The 18,726-nt window shown below is 41.5% G+C and overlaps 1 protein-coding gene across 1 annotated transcript in view; it reads right to left on the reverse strand.

Moving 5' to 3' along the window:
- The window catches only part of LOC124722665 (diacylglycerol kinase beta-like), a 500,391-nt gene extending 482,589 nt beyond the window's left edge, over nt 1-17,802 (reverse strand). Inside the window, exon 1 of the mRNA XM_047247810.1 lies at nt 17,759-17,802. The gene's annotated coding sequence lies outside the window, so the exon portion shown is untranslated. The remainder of the gene's footprint in view (nt 1-17,758) is intronic.
- Between the last annotated feature and the right edge of the window lie 924 nt (nt 17,803-18,726).

Genomic DNA, 18,726 nt, shown 5'->3' on the forward strand with positions numbered 1-18,726 from the left:
CCCAGTTATTCCATATAAACACAGCCCACACCATTATGGAGCCACCACCATCTTGCACAGTGCCTCGTTGACAACTTAGGTCCACCGCTTCGTGGGGTCTGCATCACACTCCTACCGTACCATCAGCCCTTACCAACCAAAATCGAGACTCATTTGACCAGGTCACGATTTTCCAGTCGTCTAGGGTCCAACCAATATGGTCACGAGCCCAGGAGAGGCGCAGCAAGCGGTGTCGTGCTGTTAGCAAAGGCACTAGCGTCAGTCTGCTGCCATAGCCCACTAACGCCAAATTTCGCCGCACTGCCCGAACGGAAACGTTCGTCGTACGTCCCACATTGATTTCTGCTGTTATTTGAGCCAGTGTTGCTTGTCTGTTAGCAACGACAACTGTAAGTAAACGCCACTGCTCTCGGTCGTTAAGTGAAAGCCGTCAGCCACTGGGTTGGCATAGTGTGAGGTAATGCCTGAAATTTGATATTCTCGGCACACTCTTGACACTGTGAATCTTGAGATACTGAATTTACACTACTGGCCATTAAAATTGCTGCACCACGAAGATGACGTGCTACAGACGGGAAATTTAACCGACAGGAAGAAGATGCTGTGATATGCAAATGATTTGATTTTCAGAGCATTCACACAAAGATGGCGCCGGTGGCGACACCTACAACGTGCTGACATGAGGAAAGTTTCCAACCGATTTCTCATACACAAACAGCAGTTGACCGGCGTTGCTGGTGAAACGTTGTTGTGATGCCTCGTGTAAGGAGGAGAAATGCGTACCATCACTTTTTCGACTTTGATAAAGGTCGGATTCATGCGCATTGGTTGAAATATACTAAATTAGTCTCCCTCCGCCATTTTCTCTCTATGTGTGAAGGCTAATCGCAAGAACTACTTTACGGATTTTGTTTTTAACTAATAAACAGACTAATTCACGAGGAAGAAATGTGGAAACACTTTATTTAAAATCGTCTAGCCATAGACACTTAAAGCGACCCGTGCGAAGTCGGGGCGGGTCCCTAGATTTTTATAATTTCTTGCCATTTTTAGGACTCTTTGTTCTCACGACACTGTATTTTCCAAAAACTACCTAAAATTTGTGTGAACTATTATACGTTAAAATACAAACACTATTAGTTGAATTAGTTGGGGCGGGGAGGATCAAAAAGCTCATAGCCCATGAACATCCCCCACTTTGTATCCTCACTTGGTTCATTACTTTCCCAAATTACGATATGGGATAATTTCAGCTGAATTAAGTTCAATGAAGCAAAATTTATGAGGAGAAAACCAATACAGTCTTGTGGAATGGTATCAGCAAAATCCGTTTTACGTAATAGCATTTCAATTATTTCATCTCCATTCATTTCGTTTCACTGAACTTGATTCTGTTGGTATACGTTGTACCTGTGATGCACTATGCACACTTGCGCAGCTGCGTAAATGCGTATCTTGTCTGTGAAGAATCCATTTAATTATCTTGCGTTACTCACTGCGCACAAAACCGGTGAACGTTATCTAGCCGCTTTGCTTTCATGCCGTCGTTATCATGGTGATCGTCATTTGAAACAGCTAGTTTAAAAAAAGCTGCTTCTGTTTTCTGAATGAATTTTCATTCCGCGGCGGAGTGTGTGCTGATTTGAAACTTCGTGGCCTATTAATGCCGTGTGCGTTCGGCACACTTTTTCAATCTGTTGGGAAGTTTCGGACTGTTATGTGTTGCTATTTCCTGCATTGACACTGGAACTTGGGCTCTCGACTTTCGGGGGCAATGCTCCACTGACTGAGCTATTCAGAAAAAAATATGGTTCAAATGGCTCTGAGGACTATGCGACTTAACTTCTGAGGTCATCAGTCGCCTAGAACTTAGAACTAATTAAACATAACAAACCTAAGGACATCACACACATCCATGCCCGAGGCAGGATTCGAACCTGCGACCGTTGACAGTTTTCACGTTTGGGGACCAAGTGGCAAAAGGACCACAAGCTTGTGCAGTACCGAGGAAAAGTAAAAGTTTTTTTTAAGGTACGTCTCACATTCCGCGTTACAGTCATTTACACTGGTTTGCAGGCTTTCACAGAACAGCTATGTCGAGCAGGTAACGAACAAGGAACCATAGGAACTTCTCCTCACCCTTCGATTCATATTGACAGATGGTGCAGGGCACGATTAGGACTTCGACATTCCCAAACAGGAAGGTGCAACTTTCAGTTCATAATAATGTGATAATCGGAATCCCTTTCTAAGTATATGTAAGCCCGCCCGGTTAGCCGTGCGCTCTAACGCACGGCTTTCCGGATTGGGAAGGAACGCCTGGTACCCGGTACGAATTCGCCCGGCGGACTTGTGGTCGAGGTCCGGTGAGCTGGCCAGTATATGGATGGTTTTTAGGCGGTTTTCCATCTGCCTCGCGAATGCGGGCTGGTTCCCTTATTCCGCCTCAGCTACACTATGTCGGTGATTGCTGCGCAAACAAGTTCTCCGCGTACGCGTACACCACCATTATTCTACCACGCAAACATAGGGGTTACACTCGTCTGGTGTGATACGTTCCCTGGGGGTCCACCGGGAGCGGCGGCGGAGGTAGTCGTCGTGGGGTTGTGGGCCACTACGGTTGCGGCGGGGACGGAACCTCTCCGTCATTTCTGGAACCCCGGTTAACATACAATACAATACAATTCAAGTATATGTAATGTAATGACAGTTACAGGGTGTCAATTATTGAACAATATGAAATAAAATCTGCATAACTTCTGAACGATTTGGTTTAGAACGTTCAAACTGCACAGTTGGCTGCGGAGCATGATGGGAACTAGTATGCGCTGTATGGTTTGGTTTAGCGACGAAGCCCACTTTTATTTGGATGAGTTCGTCAATAAGCAAAACTGGTGAATTTGGGGGACTGAGAATCCGTTTTCGCAATCTAGAAGCCTGTTCATCCTCAACGGGTGGCTGTATGGTGCGCTATGCCCAGTCACAGAAAAATCGGTGCGATATTCCTTGATGGCACGGTGGCTACTGAACTGTACGTGAGGGTTTTGGAAGATGGTTTCATCCCTATTATCCAAAGTGATCCTGATTTTGAAAAGATGTGGTTAATGGAAGACGAAGCTCGACCGCATCGAAACAGGAGAGTGTTTGATGTTCTGGAGGAGCACTTTGGGGACCGCATTCTGGCTTTGGGGAATCCATACGCCACTGGCATGGGCCTCGATTGGCCGCCATATTCTCCGGATCTGAACACATGTGACTCCTTTTTGTGGGACTAAATTAAAGACAAGGTGCACAGAAATAACTCTAAAACCATTGCTGAGCTGAAAACAGACATTCAGAAGGTCATCGAGAACATCAATGTTCCGACACTTTATTCGATCATGCAGAATTTCTCTATTCGTCTGCGCTGCATCATCGCCAATGATGGCAGGCATATCGAACGTGTCATAACCTAAATCCGAATATCTGTAGTAACGTTTATATGTCGAATAAAGTGTGTGCGCGCCGCAGTATGTAACTAATTTACGTTTCTTTCATATAGTTCAATAATTGTCGCCAAGCGCATAGTTTCATAAGCACGAGGTCTCTGGAGCGACTATCGCTGCCGGTACATTTTTTATTCCGATGTAATTATAGCAATAGATTGAATATGACTGTTCACATTATCAATATTTAATGATTAATTTATCCTTTTAGTACTCTTTATCCTGCAAAAAGGTTTGAAAGACACCTCTGGCTCATTTACACCAAGAGTTAAAAAAATCAACTGATCACTACGTGATTAAATACAGGAAACGTTATGTCATCAAATTCCGGGAAATATCTCAACAGCATTTTACAAGAACTGTCTAAACGACGTTTTGAAGCCATACATGGGAAAAGAGTAATTTTCTTTGCTTCTAGCGTTCACGGGAAGCGCAAACGAAACCGGATACGCATGACGAAAGTTTCCAGAATCGAGGGAGTTTTCCAACGTGCAGTATTAAGGTAATTCCTCGTAAGTGTATTCCGCTACGACAGCCTAGCGAGATTTATTTTTAGAGGCAGACGAAGAACCTTGTAAAAGAATAAAAATTGTGCGTACATCATCCAACGGAATACAGAGATAACTTCTAGAGAAGTTTGTATAAAAATTCAATTAATCGTACAACTTCAGTTGTCTGCACAAGATTCAGTGATATGCTTCGACCTGGATGGTACACCACAAAATTGTGTAAAGGCCGAAAAATGTATGAAAGTAAATCAAGTTTGTTTTGCGAAAGACACAATGAAAAAACCAAGCTCACGCAAAAATTCGGCATTTTCAATGTTCCTGTGATCACTATCATGCTGATTCCTGTAGTGATCCATAGGTTACTCATTACACTTGTCACAAATGTAGACACAATAATATAAATGAAATGACTGCCGATTTGATTGAAAGTTCTCGTATATCGTTTCGTTATTTCCAATTTCTTTACGAAAATTTTTTTTCAGGATAATTATTATGAAAACAATAAATGACTTATGAAATATTGATAATTCGTACAGTCATAACAAATCCGTTATGACCGACAGCGAATTTCGATCCAGTGACTTCGCATTTAAGAACGAAGCGTTTACTCAATTGGCTGCAGTCTTCTTGAACACTAACGACCGAGAAAAATATATAAGCACGTCAGTTCCCATCGTTATTTGGTGGAAGGAAATGCGGCAAGTCTCCTGGTCTCCTGAGATACAACAACCGCTCACTCGTAAAAAGATCCATACCTAACGTCTGGAAAGTTGCACAGGTCACACCAATACTCGAGAAAGGAAATAGCAGCAATCCGCTGAATTACAGACCTATATTACTAACTACGAACAGTATGAATTATCTCGAAGAAAACATTTATTGCCGGCCGCGGTGGCCGTGCGATTCTAGGCGCTCCATTCCGGAGCCGCGCTGCTGCTACGGTCGCAGGTTCGAATCCTGCCTCGGGCATGGGTGTGTGTGATGTCCTTAGGTTAGTTAGGTTTAAGTAGTTCTAAGTTCTAGGGGACTGATGACCACAGCAGTTGAGTCCCATAGTGCTCAGAGCCATTTTTGAAAACATTTATTGACAACTAGCCAACACGGATTCAGAAAATATCGTCCTTTTGAAACACAACTAATTCTTTATTCTCAAGCAGCAATGAATGCTACCGACAGGGGATGTCACGTTGATTTCATATTTATAGATTTCCAGAAGGCTTTTGATACCGTGCCTGACTGTGACTTCTAATGAAATTGCGTAGCTACAGAGTATCGTCTCAGTTATATCACTGGATTCGTGACTTCCTGTCAGACAGATCATAGTTCGTGGTAACTGACAAAAAGTCATCGAGTGAAACAGAGGCAATTTCTGGCGTTTTCCAAGGAAGTGTTACAGGCCTTCTGCTGTTCCTGATCTATATAAATGATTTAGGAGAGAATCTGAACAGCACACTTAGATTTGTTTGTAGATGATTCTGTCGTTTACCGTCTTGTAAAGTTATCAGATGATCAAAAAAAAAATTGCAAAACGATTTAGACAAGATATCTGTATAGTGTGGCAGTTGACTTTAAATTATGAAAATTGTGAAGTCATCTACACGAATACTGAAATGCAACCACTAAATTTCGGTTACGCGATAAATTACATAAGCCTAAAGTCTGTAAATTCAACTGAGTACTTAGAGATTACAGTTACGAATAACTTAAATTGCATCAAATAGATATTGTTGTGGGTAAAGTAAACCAAATATTCCGATTTATTCGCCGAAAACTCAGACAGTGCAATTGGTCTAATAAAGAGACTGCCTACACTACGCTTGTCCGTCCTCTTCTGGAATACTGCTGAACGGTGTGGGATCCACATCAGATAAGATGGACGGAGGACATCGAAAAAGTCCAAAGAAGGGCAGTTCGTTTGATATTGTCGCAAAACACGGGAGAGAGTGCCATGTATATGATACACGAGTTCTCGTGGCAGTCATTAAAGCAAAGGTGTTTTTCGTTGCGGCAGGACCTTATTATGGTTTTTCAATCACTACCTTCCTCCTCCGTAGGCGAAAATGTTTTGTTGGTGCCCGTCTTCATATGGAGGGATTATCGTCACAATGGAATAAGAGAAATCAGAGCTCGCACGGAAATATCTAACAAGGAGAGGTCCCCAGCTGTGCGATCGATTTTTGAAGCCGTCTACACGGTTATGTCGGTTAAGATCCCAGATATCACACACTGCAGCCATTTACCCTGAGGGTGCTCGTTTGCTAATAACTGACGAAAAAAAATGAGAATTTTGTGTAACGTTCACTAGCGTTACTAAAGGTATATTAAGTAGTTGGCGTGGTGTAATGATTAGGATAAAAGCTTCACCTGTAGGAGCTGGTTAGAATCTCTCCACCTGCAGGAAAGTTGTATTTTTGTTTTTAAATCTTTATCGAAACGACTTTCGTCATCTTGTTTATTCAATTAATTGATTTAAACATAATTTTTCGATTCCATTCCTTTGTCACATGATTTTAATCGTAATATTAACTTCTTCATTTGCTCACAACTTTATTTCTCTCAGTCTTTCTCCTCTTGAAATCATTGTCTATGTGTTTTTAATTAATTTTATGTATCAATTTCGATTTAATTTCTTTTGTTTTAGCATTCTGTTGTTTCGTCCAACGTATTGCGTTGATGATATCTAGTTCCCATTTTGCTTGTATTTCGTTTTACTTAAAAACCGTCTTTGATATAAATTTTCATCTGCGTTATTTTTTCCATAGTGCAACAAGTATTTAGGTTACGTTTTAAATGGTTGTATGACGATCACCGTACAAAAAGTTACGCATCTGGTAATAAAAATATATTTTTCACGCCATTGTACAAATATATAGAGTATTTCGTCTTTTGTTTTTCAGCGAATGGATAGAAATTTTCAAATACTTGAATATTATGACACATAAATATAATTAGTACATATTCAAATAATTCAGACTGGAAAAAGTATGATATAGAGAAAAAGTGAAACAAATGAAAAAGTTCATATGATGATTAAAATTTTGTAACAAAGGAATGGAATCAAAAAAATTATATTTATATCAATTAATTGAATAAAAATGATGATCAAAGTAATTTCGATAAAAAATTTAATAATAAAAAAATGTTAGTGTAACTGACGAGATTCAAACCCACAACCTCCTGCTTGTGAAAGTGTTACCCTATCCATTATACCATGCAACCAGGCGAGGTAACCTAACTTTCATAATGCTATTAAGTGTCACACTTATTTCCGATCCGCGCGGGATTAGCCGAACGGTCTCAGGCGCTGCAGTCACGGACTGTGCGGCTGATCCCGGCGGAGGTTAGGTTCGAGTCCTCCCTCGGGGATGGGTGTGTGTGTGTGTTTGTCCGTAGGACAATTTAGGTTAAATAGTGTAAGCTTAGGGACTGATGACCTTAGCAGTTAAGTCCCATAAGATTTCACACACATAAGAAACATTTCCGAGTTTATTTTCGTCAATTACTCGCAAATGAGGGCCTACCAGGGTGAGTGGCAGCGTTGTCTTATGGCTGGGGATCATCACCTACATCAGCGTATAGATAGTTTCAAAAAGTCGATCTCACCGCTGGGGATCTCTCGTTGTAAATGTTCGTATTTCTCGCTCGCTATTCGAGAGTGGAACGGTAGAGAATTAGCTCGAAGATTGCTCGATGAGTCCTCTGCGAGGCTCTCAATTGTGAATTGCAGAGTAGTTATGTAGATATGGATACAGATGAGATGAGCTCCAACATTATAGAAACCATCTTAATATCGTGTTGCTCCACATCTGGAACTCAACACAGCAGCGATTCTGCGTCGCATGGATTCGACAAGTCCGTGTAGGTTTCCGGAGGCATGTGGCACTAGATGCCTATGCACTGGTCGCGTAATTCCCGCAGATTACGGGTACATTGGTTTATGGGCGCGAAGCTGACAACCGATGGAGTTCAAGACGTGTTCCATCGGATTCAGATCAGGCGAATTTGGTGGGCAAAACATCATTGTGAGTCCACTATCATGCTCCTCAAACAGCCGTAGCGCGGTTCTGACATTGTGACTCGGACAGTGTTCTGCTGGAAGATGCCGTCGGGGAAGTCATCAAACACAAAGTGATGCAGGTGGTTCCCGTTAATGTTCACGTAGCTCACAGCCGTCATAGTGCCTTGGTTTACGGCCACCGTCTCACACGAGCGTAGATGGGTGTCCCTCATAGCATAATACTGGTGCCACAGGGCTGCGTCCTTAGTGCGGTGAGTGTTTCGAACAGCCGGTCGTCTGGATGACGGCGTATCCGGACACGACGGTCGACCTGGTGTAGCAAGAAATGTGATTGATCCGACCAGGTGCCCACCTCTCCTAATCAATCAATAGACACTGAGTGGATTTCTGTTGTGATGATACTTGTGTGTAGCCATTTCACGGAAATGCTGATCGGGGTTGGCTTCATGGTAAATTTCTGCGAAATGACAGAAAGCGACATTTAAACCAACAAACAGGTGCAAGCTCCAGCTGTTTGTCGGTAATGATTTTAAGTTACCAAAGAAATAGGTTTTCGAGGAACGGATCGACGCGTATCGTGCAGTGACAAACCATTGTTCTTTAATACATGTGGATTATGACTGATAATGACTGTACAAATTACTCTCAATAAGATCGTACGAGCTGGTACGTCCCGAGCGGCTTATTGTTTCTTTTGGAGGATATTAGATAAAATGGATTGTATCGTCAGAGATGACTTTCGCTTTATGGTTCAAATGGCTCTGAGCACTATGGGGCTTAACATCTGAGGTAATCAGTCCCCTAGAACTTAGAAATACTTAAACATAACTAACTTAAGGACATCACACACATCCATGCCCGAGGCAGGATTCGAACTTGTGACCGTAGCGGTCGCGCGGTTCCGGACTGAAGCGCCTAGAACCACTCGGCCACACCGGCCGGCTTTTCGCTTTATGATTCGTGAGCTTGTAGAGATTGTAGACACATCATATGAACTGGTAGATGGTATTCTGACTGACTTTAACATTCAGGATGAAAGAATGTCAATTATGAGAATCGCTGATGAGTTGTCCTCTGTGCAAGGAAGAATTACAAGAGTTGTTGAATGGAATGAGCAGCCCACTGAGTACTGTGTATGGACTACGAGTAATGTGAAGGAAGCCGAAAATATTGAAACTCCGCGGGAATTAGTGACAGACGTATCATCACAGTTACGCGTACTAGACGAAGTGATTCTGATACCGCGAAAGAAGAAAATGAAAAAAAAAAAAATTATTTTGGGACGAAGACGTTACTATCGATGGAAATTAACTGTCAAAAAATATTGTGCGTTGAGATCAATGGAAGTATCCATTTACATACACCATACAATGACTTGAGTTGCAACGTTGCGTCCACGAAGGGAACATAACGAATGGAGCACGAACTCGTATCGGGGAATCCAGTGTTTCATGTTTGACGCCATGTCGTAGAACTAAGTGGGGAGGGGGGTTGGAAGGCGTGGCGGAGGGGAGGGGGCGTAAGAAAGATATATGAGACAGCCGTTATACCCTCTGATTTCGATAAGAATTTAATACTTTTAACTCCAAACGAGGCAGGTATTGACAGGAGTGAACGTTACCTGATCACCAGTTTCGTAAGCCATGATTGCAAAATACTGTCTGTGGTGTCACCGTCAGACACCACACTTGCTAGGTGGTAGCTTTAAATCGGCCGCGGTCCATTAGTACATGTCGGACCCGCGTGTCGCCACTGTCAGGGATCGCAGACCGAGCGCCACCACAAGGCAGGTCTCGAGAGACTGACGAGGACTCGCCCCAGTTGTACGGACGACGTAGCTAGCGACTACACTGACGAAGCCTCGCTCCTTTGCCGAGCAGATAGTTAGAATAGCCTTCAGCTAAGTCAATGGCTACGACCTAGCAACGCGCCATTAGTAACATTGCATGTATCTAAAGAGTCTCACTTGTATCGCCACAATCTCCAGATGTACCAAAAGGATGGATTAAAGTTAAGTATTCCAGAAGCTACGTACTTTTCTTTTTAGCATTCATTACGTATCCTGTTTCAGACCTCTCGCCATCCAGCTTTAGCTTAGCGCGTGCCTTTCGGCTTCCTCGCATTGTGTCTAGGCTGTCTTGCCTAGACACAACACTGTCACCACTTATTTACAGAAAAATGAAGAATTGATGGAAGCCGACCTCAGAGAATATGAGTTTCATCTCCGGAGAAATGCAGGATCACGCGATTCTATACTGAATCAAATGGTTCAAATGGCTCTGAGCACTATGGGACTTAAAATCTGAGGTCATCAGTTCACTAGAACTTAGAAGTACTTAAACCTAACTAACCTAAGGACATCACACACATCCATGCTAGAGGCAGGATTCGAACCTGCGACCGTAGCAGTCGCGCGGTTCCGGACTGAAGCGCCTAGAACCGCGCAAGCACCGCGGCTATACTGAATCGATGACTTACGTTAGACATAGACAAGCCCAGTTTACAGCGTTTTTATGTCTAGTGAAAACTTTTGAAAATGTCAGCTGGATTATAGTCTTTGAAATTATGAGGGTAGCAGGGACAAAGCACAGTGAGTGAAGGGTTATTTAGGACTTGTACAGAAACCGGACTGAAATTATACGAGTCGAAAAACTTGAAAGGAAAGCAGTTTTTAAGAATGAAATGAGACAGTATTGTAAACTTCCCCCATTTTAGTCAACATTACATTCAGCAAGAAGTAATGAATACCAGAGAGAATATACAAAGGGAACTGAAATTAAGGGAGAAGGAACAAAAACTCTGAAGTTTTTTCATTGCATAAACGGCAGTCAAAGGAAAACGAAACAGATGCAAAAAAGTAATTAAACTCCTTATTATTTCAAAAGTAATCATCACAACTGTTAATAGATTTATCCCACTGTGAGACAAGATGGTCAATGCCGTCGTGGAAAAACATTTGAGATTGCCTGGGGAACCATGATTGTACACAGGCGTGCGTCTCTTCGTCCGAAGAGAATCGACGGCCACGAATATCATTCTTCAGGCTCTAAAAATATGGAAATCGCATGGGGAGAGATCGGAACCGTACAGAGGTTGTGTAAAGGGTTCCAAGCGAAACTTCTGCAGCGAACCCGAAACAACCTTAGCAACGTGTGGGCCGGTGAAAATACTTGCCAGCTGCCATCTGCGATGTGTAACACAGATAAGTTTATCGAGTAGTATACTAAAGAGTTTCCAGAATGAGATTTTCACTCTGCTTCGGAGTGTGCGCTCATATGAAACTTCCTGGAAGATTAGAAATGTGTGCCGGACCGAGATTCGAACTCGAGTCTCGCTCCGGCACACAGTTTTAATCTTCCAAGAAGTTTCATTGTCGAAACTACAGGCTATCGCAAAATTCGGGTAGGGTGTCGATGTTCTAACGCCATAGATAGCAGATTTATATCAAAATGGCTCTGAGCACTGTGGGACTTAACATCTGAGGTCATCAGTCCCCTACAACTAAGAACTACTTAAACCTAACTAACCTACGGATATCACACACATCCATCCCCGAGGCAGGATTCGAACCTGCAATCGTAGCAGTCGCGCGGTTCCGGACTGAAGTGCCTAGAACCGCTCGGCCCCCGCGGCCGACATATTTATATCGACTGAATTGTAAATTACATACAAGATATAGATCCTGCACTGTATTTCAGCCATAGTTTAATAAAATTAACTCACCTGTATGAAAATCTGAACAAAGGTTTATTTTATAAATGAAATAACATTGTCTAAAGATATACGACTGAGATATGTTCACATTTTCGTTATTTCTTAAATAACAGTAACGAAGTAATCTGTTTTGGTAACATCAATTACCGTGTGATTCAGTTGTCCCCACTGACGTTGCTTTACGCAACCTGCAATGTTATACCAGGTCTTCAAAAACCAAGCGCGAGATTTTCATATTCTCTCGGTCGCTACGCGTAAACTATTAGTCCTATAGAAAAGATTAACAGACTTTTTTGCAGGAAATTTAATGTAATTAAATTTTGTACTGGGATACGATTCCGCTAGCGGTCATAGTTTCCGAGTTATTCAAGAAAAACGTACAAAAATTACCTTGAAATGCTCGTTCACTCCTACACACAGTCCTCGCTGATCAGGATTTCTAGTATGTAGTACATGGAACTCCCCCCTACCACTGTACAGAAATTTGCTACCACACGAATTTTTTCCGTATTCGACTTATTTCGGTCTTCATTGACTGGTCTTATTACGACACTGGCTTAGTTGAGCACTTAATAATGATAAAATTGACTTTTGTGTAAATTTTACAGAACAAGTTTGTGAATTTTAACAGGAAAAATTTTACCGAACAGGTTTGTGAATGTTAACAGCAAAAAATAAATAATTACATTGGTTTTTTTTGTCAGACCTTCTACTAAGAAACTACTGTGCTTGTAAGAGCTGAGTTTTATAGGACTGCCAACATACGAGTTTTAGTGCAACAGTTACAAACGTCGTTTTTCTTTCGTTACCCCCGCGGGTATGTTTAAATTAATAATGCTAACGAAATAGCCGACTATGCTGGTGGCGTAATTGACCAGTCAATAGACAAAGTAGAAAGTTTTGTGCAGTGTAGGAGGGAGGGCCACGAACAACGTATTAGAAATCCTGACTGCTGAGGGATCAGCGTCGGGGTGCGTTTGAAGGTCACTTTTGAAATGTTTTCTTCAATAACTCGAAAACCGTAGCCTCCGTCGAAAAAGTGTCCCAGTACAAAATTTAACCACATTATATTCCCTACGGAAAGGTCCTGTTAATTTTTCTGTAGGACTAATAATTCACGCGTAGAGAGTGGGAGACTATGTAAATCTCGCGCGTGGTTTTTGAAGGTCAGGTTGCGTCAAGCAACCTCAGCTGAATCACCCTGCACTTAATTAGAACTGCTGCTGTTATCATACCGGAATTCAGAATTTAAGACAGGTAGTTGTAATGACAAAGGTAGTCGAGTTATAATACGTGAAAACACAATCATAAATATTGGTTTCCATTTTCTTTGTCTCCGCGCCAGTATTGCCAGGCGCATCTCTGTAAAGCAGTAGTTTGTAAAGTAGTAGTTCTCTGCTTGTGCAAAGCTCGTGGAGAGAAAGGTTTGAACTGAAAATGTGAACTCTTTCAAATGCCAGAGGTCATAATGAATTTTGTGTAAAACCTAGATGGTAAAGTGAAAATATAATATACACAGCTGAAACTTGATTTTTAACAGTGGAATGAGAAACTGATTTTTTTCGATTTTGGTAATATCTCGAACGTTCTGGAGACTGAAAAGAAATTTCGAGCTGAACTGCAAGACTGCAGCTAAATTAGATAAGTAAACCATTTTAAAACAACTGTGCTTGCCGAGATTTTCAATTAAAAAAATTGTTGATAAAAATGTGTTTGACACATATGCGTAGGTGAAAAGTAATGTCAAGTTGCACTTAACAGCGCAAAAAGAATTGCTCTGGCATTCTTTATTTTGCAACTGTAATTGCCTGCAAGTATATGGTTATTTTGAAGCATGAATTAACCTTCCTTAACCGCCAATGATGATGGGAAGATTGCAGCTTGCTCGAACTAAGACTCGTTGTGAGCCTCATGGATAGGAGAAGCATATGTTGATGTTCTCCGCCTGTAAATCGGACCTGAGTAATCCGTATTGCTGGACATTATTTTGATGATAAAAATTCTACATTAACCATATCTTGAAAAATTATTCGTGTACGAGAATTTTTAACCTTATACACTTTAATAGTTGGACTCCACAATGTTATTTTAGAGGTTCAGTGTGGACATCTTTTACATTCATGTGGATTTTAGAATAATCTGTTACTCAGTTTAAACATATGATTTGACTTTTTTTCTGACACAAAGACGCACTACGACGCTAGAGTGTCATGCACCCACTCTCATTGTACCTTAAATTAGCAAACATTTACAAACTAATTGTAAACAGCATCAGATGATACTTGACATACGTAAATTTGACAGTATCACTCAATACATATTTCTTACCTATGACTATGTAAAACAGAAAGGTTCAAATGGCTCTGAGCAGTATGGGACTTAACATCTGAGGTCATCAGTCCCCTAGAACTTAGAAATACTTAAACCTAACTAACCTAAGGACAACACACACATCCATTCCCGAGGCAGGATTCGAACCTGCGACCGTAGCGGTCGCACGGTTCCAGACTGAAGCGCCTAGAACCGCTCGGCCACAGCACCCGGCAAAACAAAGTTTTATGTATATTTTTGAACTGAATATCATGACATTAATTAATCTCAAGAATGGATGAGATCAAGGAAGTTGTTAACACATAATCAGTAAGTAGTGCTACTGTGTTACGTTCGCACTGGCTTGTTGGAATCTGTTAATGTGAACTGATGTACTTGATGATGTGGCTAGAAGCCTTGGAATTTATCATATTAAAATAAAATTGATAATAATTTAATTGCTGTTTGAAGCAAATTGAGTCATATTCCCAGTCTATCGTACGACTCCGTTATTGCGGATCCTTCAACGTTGTAAAGTTTAAATGTTTACCTTATACACATTTTTTTACCTCTTTTAGACACTATCAGGGCAGTGTGGCAACATTCGTAACCTCTTTCAACCACATACTGGCCATGTTCAGAAACTATATGCCAGAAGTCGGCATATGGGGAACGATATGCTTTCTCACATTTAATCGAAGTTGTGTGTACTTTGTTCGCCATATGTCGCCTGTGTCGTATGGATTCTGGACATGGTTAATGCATGCTCAAGCCAGTAACGAGTATTAGCGTATTGTGTGATTGTGTCTAAAAGAAATAAAAAACAGTGCACAATCCGTCAATCATTTTTCTCCACTAAAAGAAAGTTTTTCTCCGCTTTTTCTTTTTTTATTTATTTTTATCTGTTTATTTTTTCAAGAATCCATACCTGACTTCTCCCTCGCAGGCACTGCACCCCCATAGGACAAAATCAGATGCAGCTTTCATATCGATAAGTACCCCCTCTACAAGCTTCCCCGGGAACATGTACCACCGTTAGGAAGCATCTTACATGGGCTTATATCTGAAAAAAATTGATACAGTATTACATCTTTTTATTTCTTCAGTTACTAACCCACCCTAATTTTTCTTTTTATTATTCTTCTAGCAGTCAGCACATAATATTTCTGGTGTAAAAGTTCTACTTTTTAGCGTACGTAAAGTCTCGTGAATGTAATAGTGGCAAGCGTGTGTAGTACTTTGAAATAGGCGTAGTACTACTTTGTGTTAAGTTATGAAAAATGACACGTTTTATCAAGTCACTATTTTCCAGGCAGCATTTAATAAGTTGGAGTCAAAGTATACCACAGGAAAATACTTAACAAGAGAAATGGCATGTTATTACTGTTTATCCAGGTTTTGCTTAGTCAGTGAATTAAAGAAAGTTTTGACTATATCACTTAAAAGTCTGCAGAAGATGATTGACGGTTTGAAGGAAAGTTTAAGTTTTTCATAATTTTTATGATCTGGTCAGCCCTTAAAATTAACAGTTTATTCCAGGGAGACAAAAATGTAATGGATTGTCTTGTGCAAGTCGACCAATATCATGTACATAAAAATAAATTAGGAAAGATAGGCATCAGGCTATCATCCAACTAGAAACTGCTTACATAAAACTAAAATTAGTTTCAGGACAGTGATCTGAAATCTGAGATTTGATCACTGCTATTTTTTTTCCATCGCCGCTGAATGAACTACAAGCATATCTCTTACCGTTTATATAATTTTTTATAGTGTTACTAAAATTTTTTATTCGTTAGGAAAATACAGAAGTTCTATTCTTCAAGTGAAACATTAGCTTCCTACGTCGATGACAAATGATATGCAGATATACAGAATAATCGAGAATTTGCTGAGAAAATACAGCACCTCCAGATAAGGAAGTGAGCTCATTAAATTTAAATAAAGGCGGCATTTCTTCATTTAGGCTGTGTTTATTTAGACATCTTTTTCGTTACCGAACATGTTTTGGCTCTTTTACCCTTTATCGAGTATTTATCTAAAACTGGTGAAAACAGTATGAAAATGCCAGTGCAGAGTTCACAAACGTGTACTCTTCTTGATTGTTTGATAGGCAGCTACAGAACTTGTATTAGGTCTAGGTAATTACAGCTGAATGGAAAAATGCCTCCTTCATTTAATAAATGCTTCACTGTTATGCCGTCTACGAAGACTCATATTGAATGTTAGTTTCTCTATGTTTTGTACCTTTTTTCATCTTATAGCTTTGGGAATACTTCATGTTATAACAAATATATCTGTTCCCTTTTAGTGAGTTTGTACAGATATAAATCTTTACATGACTGTTTACTTGAATTTGGCAAAACTATGGTAATTAATAACAGTGAAATATGAAAATATAAAATTACTATTTTGAGTGTGAGTGTGACTTATATTTGTATCAATAAACGGAACTCAAAGTTATGTCTTACAAAATATCAGTCTGTCTGTCCTCGAGAGTAAAAGAGACATTTCTCAAATACTGACGAGCAGTTGACGACAGCAGGCATCTGGTAAACCGCGACAGGAATCTTTGCTGTCGGCTTCAAGCTCCTGAAAATGTAGCAAGTATTGTTAATTGTCTGGCGGAGTGATACCGGTAGCTGTTAGTCCATCTTCTTTCAAGCTTTGAGTAAGAACAATCATAAATGTTATATTTCAGGTACTGCAGACATCTAGATGAAAAACATAGATGAACTCAAAAAGTTGTTTGTGCGTCTACCGATACTCAAAACGTGTTGACCACATGTAGAAAGGCTATCCGAAATACCTTTTGGCTTCCAAAGTCGCGACTTCATTCGAAGCGTTCACGTCGAGAAAACTGTCAGTCTTACAATCTTCTGGCAATTCGCCATAAGAATGTAGCAGCGACGCTTTGTAGGGATACAGCGTTCACTAACATCTCATAGCAATAAGAATCCCCCAAAAAAGTACAAAAAAACCACCTGAGAGGGGCGCAGGAAATGAAAATTCAGCATTCCATCGGCTCGGTATCACGCAAATTACGCGACGTCCCTATCTCTCTTACCGTAACACGGCAAGTGTTCAAAATTGAAGAAAAAAAAAGGAAAAAATAAAAGAGAAAGAAGAATCTCAAGCTATTAGGAATCTGACTGATTCAAGCAGTACTGACTGGCGCTAGGAAAATTTCAGCTAGTTTCGAGCGTGTAACCTCGGCGCATGTGGGTCTCGTTTTGGGAAGCGTCACTCTTCGTTATGGCGACTTGCCAGAAGACGTAAAGTCTGACACTTGCCGATACCTCGTTGCCTGGCTGCGCTTCAGGCGCTGTTTATGATATTCGTTCTGGCCATATCATGTTAGGCCCAGAGTTCCGGTTTTTCGGCGGGTCAGTATCTCATCTATTACATCATTTATGACTAATCACGTTTACCGGCAAGTCTGTTTCGCGAATGAATTAACATGATCTTAAGAGTTCTGAGCAACCGAAAAACCGGAATGTAGCTGGAAACATAGGAAGATATGCAGTGGTTTTTCATAAATGTGTTAAAAGTGCAGAGGAGTTTACATCGGGAGCGAGGATACTGCAAAAGTTGTGGTAAGCTACTGTGAGCAGGTAAGGGAAAAGAATTAAGCCCGCAGTCCTCGTTCCTCCTGTAAGAGCTGTGGGATATAAGAAATTCGTTATTGTAGTGAGGATGAATGGTAAAGCTTGTTTAGTGACCTGCCATCCCGGCGGCGGCGCCGTCGCTGCTGCGGGCGAGCGGGCGGGCGGGCGGTCGGGCGGGCGTCAGCGGCTGCGGCTGCGGCAGCTGCGGCGTCGACGGAAGCCACAGCCCGACTGCCGCCGACGACACTCCGCGCCGACTTTTATAGCGTCGCCGTCGGCCGGCGCCGAAGCTACACGAACACCTTCGGCCGGTCGGGACGCTGTGCGCCGCCGCGCTTCGATTCCCGCCGTCACCTCACCGCACCGCGTCCGCCCTCTCCTGAGACGTGATTGGCTGGCATATAGGGAGTCCGAAAAAGAACCGTTCTCAGTCGTCGTGTGAACCCCCACCACATGGCTAGCCATTAAGATTGCAGCACCAGCAAGGCGACACGCGACGAACGCCGAATTGGTACGAAGCGCAGAAGGAATCAGAACTCCACCGGCAAATCTTTAGAATAAATCGGAGCCATGTTCACCATTCATTAATCGACCGTGACTTTTTCAAAAATATTATAGGTTACCAGATACCACTACCAAAATGTGTTAACTACCAAATTATTTATTTAGCGTCACATTTCGAAGTGTTACCTCATCATCAAGCTGTACTGGTATTACAAAAACATTTAATGTAAGGGTATACAGGTATCAAAATTTCGCCGGCCGGGGTGGACAAGAGGTTCTAGGCGCTACAGTCTGGAACCGCGCGACCGCTACGGTCGTAGGTTCGAATCCTGCCTCGGGCATGGATGTGTGTGATGTCCTTAGGTTAGTTAGGTTTCAGTAGTTCTGAGTTCTAGCGGACTGATGACCTCAGAAGTTAAGTCCCATAGTGCTCAGAGCCACTTGAATCATTTTTATCGAAATTTCCTTACATGACTGCTGTGATCATCCAGTGGAGAGAGAGAAGGATAACCTAGTATGAGGCGATGTAACATTGTATATTGGTCTGTTGTGCACATGAAAATTTTTATAAAACAGTC

The sequence above is a fragment of the Schistocerca piceifrons genome, chromosome X (assembly GCF_021461385.2).
Source record: "Schistocerca piceifrons isolate TAMUIC-IGC-003096 chromosome X, iqSchPice1.1, whole genome shotgun sequence".
Taxonomy (NCBI): Eukaryota; Metazoa; Arthropoda; class Insecta; order Orthoptera; family Acrididae; genus Schistocerca; species Schistocerca piceifrons.